Here is a 9305-nt window from a genome sequence, read left to right as displayed (position 1 = left end):
AGCCAGCGTTTTGCTCGCTTTACTGGCTGCAGCATCACACTGAAGGCTTATGTTCACCTTGTGGTCAATCGTGACCCTCAAATCCCTTTCATCCGTAGTGCTAGCCAGCATACCACTGCCGAGCCTATAAGGATGTTGCAGGTTTTTCCTCCCAAGGTGGAGAACGTTGCATTTTTCAGTGTTAAACAGCATCAGGTTCTCATCCACCCATTTCTTGAGCCTGTCAAGGTCAGCCTGGATCACCACCTATCCTCAGGTGTGGATGCCTTACCTGAGTTTGGTGTCATCGGCAAACTTGGCCAGCCCGCTTCTGACACCAATGTCCACATCATTAATGAAGATGTTAAATAGTATGGGCCCTAGGATAGAGCCTTGAGGGACCCCACTGGTCAGAGCGCACCACGATGATTGACTTCTGTCAACCACCACCCTCTGCGTCCGACCACGGAGCCAATTCCCCAGCCAGCAGATTGTGGTGAGGTCAAGGCCACAGTTGGCCAGTTTTGCTAAGAGGTGGATCATGGGATACCAGATCGAAGGCTTTTTTAAAGTCAAGATATATGACTTCAATCTCTTCCCCCTTGTCCAGGTGATAGGTCACCTGGTTGTAGAAGGAAATGAATTGGTCAAACAAGACCTACCCGCAACAAACCTGTGCTGGCTCTCCCTCAGGATGTTGTCATCAGCCAGTCTGTTAAGGATGGCCTCTTCGATAACCTTTTCTAAGACCTTCCCTGGGATAGAGGTCAGGCTGATGGACCTATAGTTTGCTGGATCCACTTTCCTCCCTTTCTTGAAGATAGGCACCACATTGGCCTTCTTCCAATCATCGGGCACTTCACCAGCACGCCAGGAGCTCTTGAAGACCCGTGCCAGGGGCTGGGCTATGACGCTCACCAGCTTCCTGAGTACCCTGGGGTGTAGACTGTCAGAGCCGGCTGACTTGAAGGTATCCAGCCTCTCAAGGTGATCCTTTACGAGGTCAGCATTGGAGGAGGGAAAGGAATCTCCCTCACCCAGGCCTCCCTGTCCCGTAATGGGCAGGGGTGTCCCATGGGAATGATGAAAGACCGACGCAAACTACCCATTTAGCAAGTTGGCTTTTTCCTGGGCGTCAGTTGTCAGTTGCCCCATCTGGTTCAGCAGGGGTCCAATGTTGCCCTTGCTTTTCCTCTGGCTCCCCACACATCTAGAAAAGGACTTTTTATTGTCCTTGATATTTGTAGCTAGCTGGAGTTCAGTCGCAGCCTTGGCTTTCCTTGTTCACTCCCTGCAGGTCCGGACCAGAGCAAAGTATTCCTCCTTGGAGGCAGATCCAATCTTCCAACCTTTGTAGGTCTTTCTTTTTAGACACAGGAGGTCTGCTAGGTCCCTGGAGAGCCAGGGGGGCTGCTGTGCCCTTTTGCTGCCTTTCCTCCGAGACGGGATGGACTTTGCTTGCGTATCCAGGATCGCTCCTTTGAGGAGCAACCACTTGTCCTGAACTCCCCTCCCCTTCGGACTCTCTCAAGCTTGTCCACGTCTTTGTTAAAGTGCGGTGCCCAGAACTGGACGCAGTACTCCAGCTGCGGTCTCACCAGTGCTAAGTGGGTTATACAAGGAAAGGCTGAAGACTTGGGACTGTTTAGCCTGGAGAGGATATGACTTAGAGGAGACATAGGGGCTGCCTATAAGTATATTAGGGGCATACATCAGGGCCTGGGGGAACATCTGTTCAGAGGAGGACAAGAAACAATGGGCACAAACTGATTGAAGATCGCTTCAGACTGGACATAAAGAAAGGCTTATTTACAAGTTGAATACTGAGGGTTTGGACCCTAACATCTATCTATCTATGAAACTCCCTCCCCTCCCTTACCCCTTTCCCATTTTGAATATAGTGTGGGGAGCAGAGCCAAGCTGTGTTAGCTGAGCCTTGCTCCCGGCTCAGCTGCCAGACGTTAATGAAGGTGCTCTGCTTTGGAGCACCTTCATCTGAACCATCATGTAATGAACGTTCAGACTGTCACCCGGCTGGGCATTTTCAAAGCGCTCCACAGTCACGCACTTCTGTCAGTGCACAGCTGTAGAGTGCTTTCAGTGGCCAATCACATGACAAACTGTCACATGTCAGCACCACTGTCACATCTGTCAGTGCCCACAGTTTCTAATGTACTTTCCAATTCGGTGGCCAAGTCACAAAGATATGATGCAAGCCGAACCTGCGAATCAAAGTGTTCGTCAAGTGACCAAATGTCCATGTTATATGAAGACCAAATATTTTTTAACATCAAGAAAATAAAAGGATCTTGAGAAGAAAAAGAACGCCTTATGGGACTACAACAAAATCTAATTTAGTTTGCTTTACTGCTGCCTTCATTATAGGAACATAATGCTGCTGAAGAGTCTGTCTGCTAATATGATGGTACCCTTTGTTTAGTGGTAATGTGATGGCCTCCATCTAGGCTGATACAGCACAGAACCAGCACTGCATCGCATCGGCTTGCCCCAAAAGCTACTATTGCCACATGGAGGTGGATGCTGTCCTTCAAGTTTCCTACTAGGAAAGACAAGGTTCTTTGGATAAATCTGGTAGCTGTTATCAGACCAACTCAACAAGACTATCCAGCAATAAAAGATATCGGATTTACCCAAAGAACCTTGTCTGCCTGTGTCCTTAGTCCAAGACAGCTACAACCTACACCCCCGCGAGGAAAGGACATCCAGCTGGACATCGGGCATGACGGCAGCAGAAGACTGACTGACAGAAAGACAGATTTTCACTGGGAAAGAGGAGTCTCACTGCCAAACAAAGCAACAGCTGAGGAATGGCTGCAGGTCAAGCAAGCGACATAGGGCCAAAGAAGTGGCTCTGAAATATGCCATCGTGGCATGCAGATTCTGCTAAGTGTCCTGAGAGAGAGAGACAGGCTGGATTAAGGCAGAAACTTCGGAAGAGGAATTTGATTTAAAAGCAGATATGCTCATGTCCCAAAATACCTTGCTGCAATAGGAGCAAAGGAATCAGAGCCTAGCTCAAGCATGAGACCAGAGTATAGGAGCATCAGAAAGTGCTACAAAGTAGTTCATTGGTTCTTACTTTGCAGGTAGATACTGATTTGCCCTGGATTGACCACTGAAGGGCCAGCAAGCTCCCAGGGTGACACTCAATGCACTCACTTTCAAATGAGTACTCAAGCAAGTTCCTTTGAAAACTCTTGCCTCTACTCGGTGCTGAATATTTTTGAAAATTCAAGCTTTAGTCAGGGTGCTTCCAGTTCCTTCCAGTCCTTTGCAAGGCGGCTCCTCTTGCTGAAAGCACCTCCTCCCAACTCGGCCACATGCAGGTCTCTCAGCAGACCCCCACTACGACTTATCTCAACTTCTGCAAGCGCTGCCACCATCAAGCTCCATCATTCAACGCTCTTGCTGAACTCAGGAAGCCTGAATATTCCCCTACACACCTGGTTTCTGTCAGTCCCTTCACCAGAAAAGGAGAAAGAAACCTTGGCACCAATGAAGCTGAGGTTCAAACCCCTGAACGAGCCAGTTTATCACGTGGCACGGGATAATCGCTCCCAGGCTTACACTGAGGATCCGTGTTTGGCACAGTTTTGTGCAGATCAGATTTCTAAACTTATTTATGCAGAATGAGGATGGGTTCAGCAATCACAGCAGGCATGCCAGGCATTTCTGAGGCATCTCTGCCCTCTCTTTAACTCTCTCAAAATCTTTCATATATTAAAAGAAATAGGAATACCATTAACATCAATCATCATCAAACTACTAGGAACAATTCTGAAAAGTATCTTCCAGGCAGATATTTATACATTCATCGCGTTTGACAAGAAAGCGACAGATTCTGAAATATTCACCACAAAGTGTGGAAAAAGAGCTCAGTTGCTGTGGTTACCCTAATGATCCTATGCCCACCGTAATGATCTCTGGCGCTTTCACAGACACAAATGCTGAATTTGGGCTACAGTGGTATTTTGCCTTTGCTTTCTTTTAAAAACTAGGATTGTTTATTTTTGCAGAGGGAAGAAAAAGAGGAGAAGGGGAAAATATAAAAGAAGCACTTCCTTGACGATACATTATTTATCACTGGCATTTTGATCCCACTGCATTTGATAGATAAATTAAATTTTTGACTTTTAACATAAGGCTTTGAAGAAAAGCCTCCAGATTCAGGCCGTGTGTGTGTGACACGATGGAGGAAAATGAGGTTGTTGGAAAGGCAGAATTGGAAAAGCAGAGAGAAGGAATAACTTTGCCTGCTACACAGAAACTTGCTTCATTGATCAGCCCCATAGTCTGTCTGCTCCAGCACCCTTTTCCAATGACAGCCAGAACCAGATATGTCAGAGGACAGTGGGCAGAATGCTCTACCACGAGGCATCTGTAAAATAATCGGTCACACATGAAAATATCATAATAATCTCTAATGCCTAACCCTAAAAAGGATGAAAAAAATTCAATTTTTTTCTACAGTGTAATTATAAACTATTCTGTAGAGTCTCTAGTCTACATATACTGGATATTCTTGTTATCCATGTAAACATCCCATCCTTTTTTTGATTTCACCTAGTCACATCGTATGGAAACGAATCCTTCCTTCTGCTAGGAAAAAATAGCATTTTCTTGTATCAGAATTGAAAACCCTGTCTTTCGGTGTCATCTAATGCCCAGTTGCTTTTGTATTACGGGCAGAACTGAAGCTCCCAATCTACCTACTGAAGGCCAGTCCTCATTCAGCTTGTTTTTCATCTGAGCCATCTTATTTCAAAGATAAACCATCTTCTTTTTTCTACATTGTCTTTCTCTTCCTAAGTAGGGTTCCAATGCTGTCAAATGTTGGGATACCAACAAAAATTAAACAGCTGAGAGGAATATAATAGGCATTTGCAATAGAAGAACTGACAGATAAGACTCCATTGATCTTTCAGCCTTGATTTGGGAGTCTGATATCATCTCATAATTCTACAAGTCAGGCCTCAACAAGGAAGTGCTTCCCAAGCCGACGAGCAGCACCGAACTGGAGCATCGAGGCACAATGTGGCACGGGCTCTAAGCAAATAGGCTGTAAAACCAGCAGCAAAAAATTCTCACTCACACAGAGTTGTAGGCTCAGGGTCTGCCTCCCATATATCCTTTGTTCAGAAAGTACAGCTCACTCTTAAGTGCTCCGCAAAAGTTATGCATTTCAAGCCCCCAAACCCTTCTATATCAGAATGGGAGGAATTATCCTTTTTACTTTACACAGAAAGGAAACGGAGGTTTTCAGGACCCTGATGGTTACTGTTACATGTGACAGCAGCATATTCCAGTCGACTGGGGGAAACAAAGTGGATACAAATTTGGGGCATTTATCGACGTGCCCTAGGAGCGGGGGGAAGAGCTGCTTTTATTAGAGCGGCTCCGAGAACCACTCTAATTAAAGCGCCTGGAGTGTCACATGTATCTGCATCCCTGCACGGAAAAATGGCGGTGGGGGCACTTTAACTAAAGCTTGTTGAATGAGCTTTAGTAAAAGTGCCCTCACCACCATTTTTCAGCACGGGACACTAATACATGTGACACTGGAGCCTGCCAGAGCACAGTAATTACTAGGGCTGTCTGAAACACCAGCGTTTCATTTTGACGTCCATGTTGCCATTTTGAAGGGACACTGTTTTGCTTTGTTTCATTGTTTTGTTGTGTTTCGAAGCACCGTCCCATTTTGTTTTGTTGAAACTGTTTCGCTGTTTTGATGTTTCACCTGTAGGCTATAATGGGGGATCATGAAAATGCCTAAAAACTTTGTCATTTCTTGCCTGATCTGGATGAAACTTGTGGAGATGGTAGCCCCTTCTGAGTGTACGAAGCCTGCCAAGTTTCAAGGAGATAAGTGCAGGGGTTTCTTGCAAACTGCATCTAAAATTTCAAAAAGAAAACCTCGTGATACTTGCCAGCAACAGCATCCAGTGCAGATCCAGGGGCCCGCACCCCAGGAAGGGCTGTGGGACTGTGCCGGACTCTTCCCAGGGGTGCAGGCCTCCAGATCTGTGCCAGATGACAGGAGGTTGCCGTTGCCTTCTGAGATTTGCACTGGGTGCACCCTGCGCCCATTGCCTGGGGAGACTGATGCTGCCACTGGCCCCAGGCAACAGTGGCAGCCTCAAGTCATCCGGCCCAGTGGCAGGAGGCAAGGGAGAGCCAGGGCTGCACTCTGAGCCGCTCTGCATCCTTATGTAGCTCAGCCCGGTGGTGGGAGGCGAAGCACAGCCCTGGCTCTCCCCATCTCTTACCGCTGGGCTGAGCTCCATGGGGCTGGCAGAGCTGATTGGAGCACAGCCCTGGCTCTCCCTTGCCTCCCACCACTGGGGTGCTTTGAAACTCAAAACATTTCAAAATGTTTCAGATGCCCTCATTTCGTTTTGAAGCTGTTTTGAAGCTTTTTGTTTCATTTTGATTTTGCTGTTTCGAGCATGAAATGCATCGGAACGGCTTCAAAATGAAACACTCGGCAAAGTTTCGCACAGCCCTAGTAATCGGCATGCTCCAGCAGACTCGATTAAACGCATTGGAGCAGCCTCGCTGCACATGTATAGGAACCCATGGTGCTGAACTCTGTCCTTGATGGACTCTGTGACCTGGCATTAGTCATTTCCCCTTTCCCTTTGCCGCTGTTTTCCTTCCCCACCTTTTGTCTGGGCCTTGCTACACCTCACGCTGTGAGCTGCACGGATGTGGGTGGGGGTTAGTGCTAGCTCCAGTCTGCAGCAGTCGCATGTTCAGGCCAGCAAGGCCTAGAGGACTGAAAGGTATGAATCTCCCCCCTCCCATTCCAGGGTTCCCCACGCCCCTAGGGCTCCCCCTTGCCTCCCTGGTCCCTGTGGCTGCCCACGCTGTCTGTCCCAGGGAAGCAGGCCAGGAAGGGTGTCTTGCCAGAAGAGCAGTGGTCCAACATCAGCAGCACATGAGCTGACAAGTTAAGCCTTCCCTGCCTGCTCCCCTGGCACAGACAGCGCAGGCAACCACAAGTAGGTAATGCCCCAGGGCTGTGAGGGGAGAGGGAAGGGAAACTGCAAGGGGCAGGGAGAGCCCTGGGAGGCCATGGCCTCTTTTGTGCCATGTTTCTGTCTCAATGCATGCAAGTTGTATTGCTACACCATTAGTGCTCCTGGCTGTATGCACTGGCCTAAATCTGCTTCTACCTGTTGAGCTTATTAGATGGAGGAGTAAACTATACCAGCATAAAACTATACCTTTATTTCAGTGCAACTTCTATAAAGACTGTGCATCTCAGGTCTAAGTATACAGTATCTAGTGTAAGGTCTTATTCTTACCTGAGACCTCTATATGCTCCTCTGATAAAAAAAAACAAAACAAAAAAAACAGTAACAGTGCAGTACAGAACGGAGATGTGAACAGTTTGCAAAGTACACAGAGTTTTCCATCTATTACCTGTATGACAATGATTCAAGAAGATCAACAGAAAGAGGGATCAATCTGCAAACAATTCATGAACTGTAGGGAAAAAAGCTAAATTTGCTGGATAATTTATTCGCAACGAATAATTCTCCAGCTCTAATAATAATACATAATTACATACCTCGACAGTGTGTTGTGGGTACTAATTAGTTAATGTTTGTACAGCGTGTTGAAGATGTAATGTGCTTAAGTATTATTATTAACTAAAGAGAACATTCAGTTTTAAATTATTTTTACCATAACTCAAAGCAATATCACCTACAAACTCTCTAAGAGGTATGATCAGCTGAATGTGGTATCTTCTGATCCTGTGTCATGAAGACTCACAACACAAATTAGGTGCTAGGAAACAGCATTAACAGCTCCCTTGCTGTTGAACAGATTAGGACTGAGATGATTTATTGCCACTCTAAAGGAAATCCTTCCCCCCTCAATACAAAGGTGTTGCCTTTATCTGACACGCACCAGATCTTACTAGCTAAAGCTTATCAAATCAGATCAAACAGAATCCTGATTTTACAAAAATCTCAGTATCAGAAGCTTCCATTGACTTCAGACTGGACTGACAGGTGCTCAGGGTCTGTTCAAATCAGTCCCTTGAGTCTTTGCAATTCACACGCTTAAGACATGTATTCCACCCTAAACTGCAAGTGCCCACCAAAAAAATCATTCTCGGCTGACTAGTATCACTTGGAAGTCAGTTTGCGCACAATAGAAAGCACCCTCAGAACAAACTGGATCCTTTCTTTGGAGCTGAAATGATAACACTGCCAACCGATTACATTTGTGAACAGGAGCACAGCCGTTTTAACACAAGGATGACACAGAATCTCTCTCTTGAAACATTTGCAGGGAACATTTAAGGTTAACAGCATATCTAATTCAGAACAAAACAAGAAACTTGACATCAGCCTGTCATGCTGACCAACAAATTCTCATTGGTACCTTTTTCTTCCTTGTCTGTCTGTAAACAACTGCTATCATCTTAGATTGTAAACTCATTGAGCAGGGCCATCATTTTGTTCTGCGTTGGTACGGTGCCTGGAACAACGGGGCTCCCATCCATGGCTACAGACAGCGACAACGCGCACTACTGATAAGTAATGAAATTGCTTTCACTCCTATTTCAGCCTCTCAACCACTTTGCTTCAGGACTTCATTTTCTGCAATTATAGCTGTGCCAGCCTAAAGGTTTTGGTCCTATTCTAACGGAAATCGGTTATCAGTAACTTGAGTCAATTATTCTTATTATGTATACTATCAGAGACGTTCCACAGGAGTTTGTACCAGGACACAGGCATTCACACTACAATCTTGCCCCATTCAGCTTTCGTTAACTAGCATTAAAATCCTCCAGTAAAATTCTGGGTCCATTAGGTCAGTGGATGCATGCCGGTGGCTGCAGTGGTAACCTTCCGGTCTTTACAAAGCAGGGGGTTGTGTCTACACGTGCAATTAAGTCAAAGCAATAAGCTTTGGTGCTTTTCACACCCTAATTTGCTGCTTTCCAGGTGCTGCTTCCTACATGCACCTGGGACTGCAGCATGTTGATCCAGGTTGGAGCATTCCTGGCTGGGAGATGGCCTGAGGGGCCAGCCTACCCACCTGGGGCTACTCCCATTTGGCTAAGTATGCTGAGGAGGGGCTGGCTGGGAAAAGGGCTCTTTATCTGTTTCTTTAGGACCCTAGTAAATCTCTGGAATAGGTCTTCCACCCAAGGAGCAGCTAGCTGGGTATTTCCGAGGCTTGCAGACGGCCTGATGCCTCTCGCCCACTTCTCTCCTTCGCTTGGCGCCGGGACTTCCTTTTCGCCAGGCTAGCGCTCTTCTTTTCCATCCAGGAGCCAGGCTTGC

The 9305-nt window shown here is 46.5% G+C and overlaps 1 protein-coding gene across 1 annotated transcript in view; it reads right to left on the bottom strand.

The window, feature by feature from the left end:
- LRRTM4 (leucine rich repeat transmembrane neuronal 4) overlaps positions 1 to 9305 on the bottom strand; it is an 860180-nt gene that overhangs the window by 358998 nt on the left and 491877 nt on the right. The window lies entirely within an intron of this gene.

Source organism: Gavialis gangeticus, unplaced genomic scaffold, assembly GCF_001723915.1.
Source record: "Gavialis gangeticus isolate Ggan-Ray unplaced genomic scaffold, GavGan_comp1, whole genome shotgun sequence".
NCBI classification, from domain to species: Eukaryota; Metazoa; Chordata; order Crocodylia; family Gavialidae; genus Gavialis; species Gavialis gangeticus.
The sequence above is the reverse complement of the archived record's forward strand: the minus strand, read 5'-3'. Positions and strand labels throughout refer to the sequence as shown.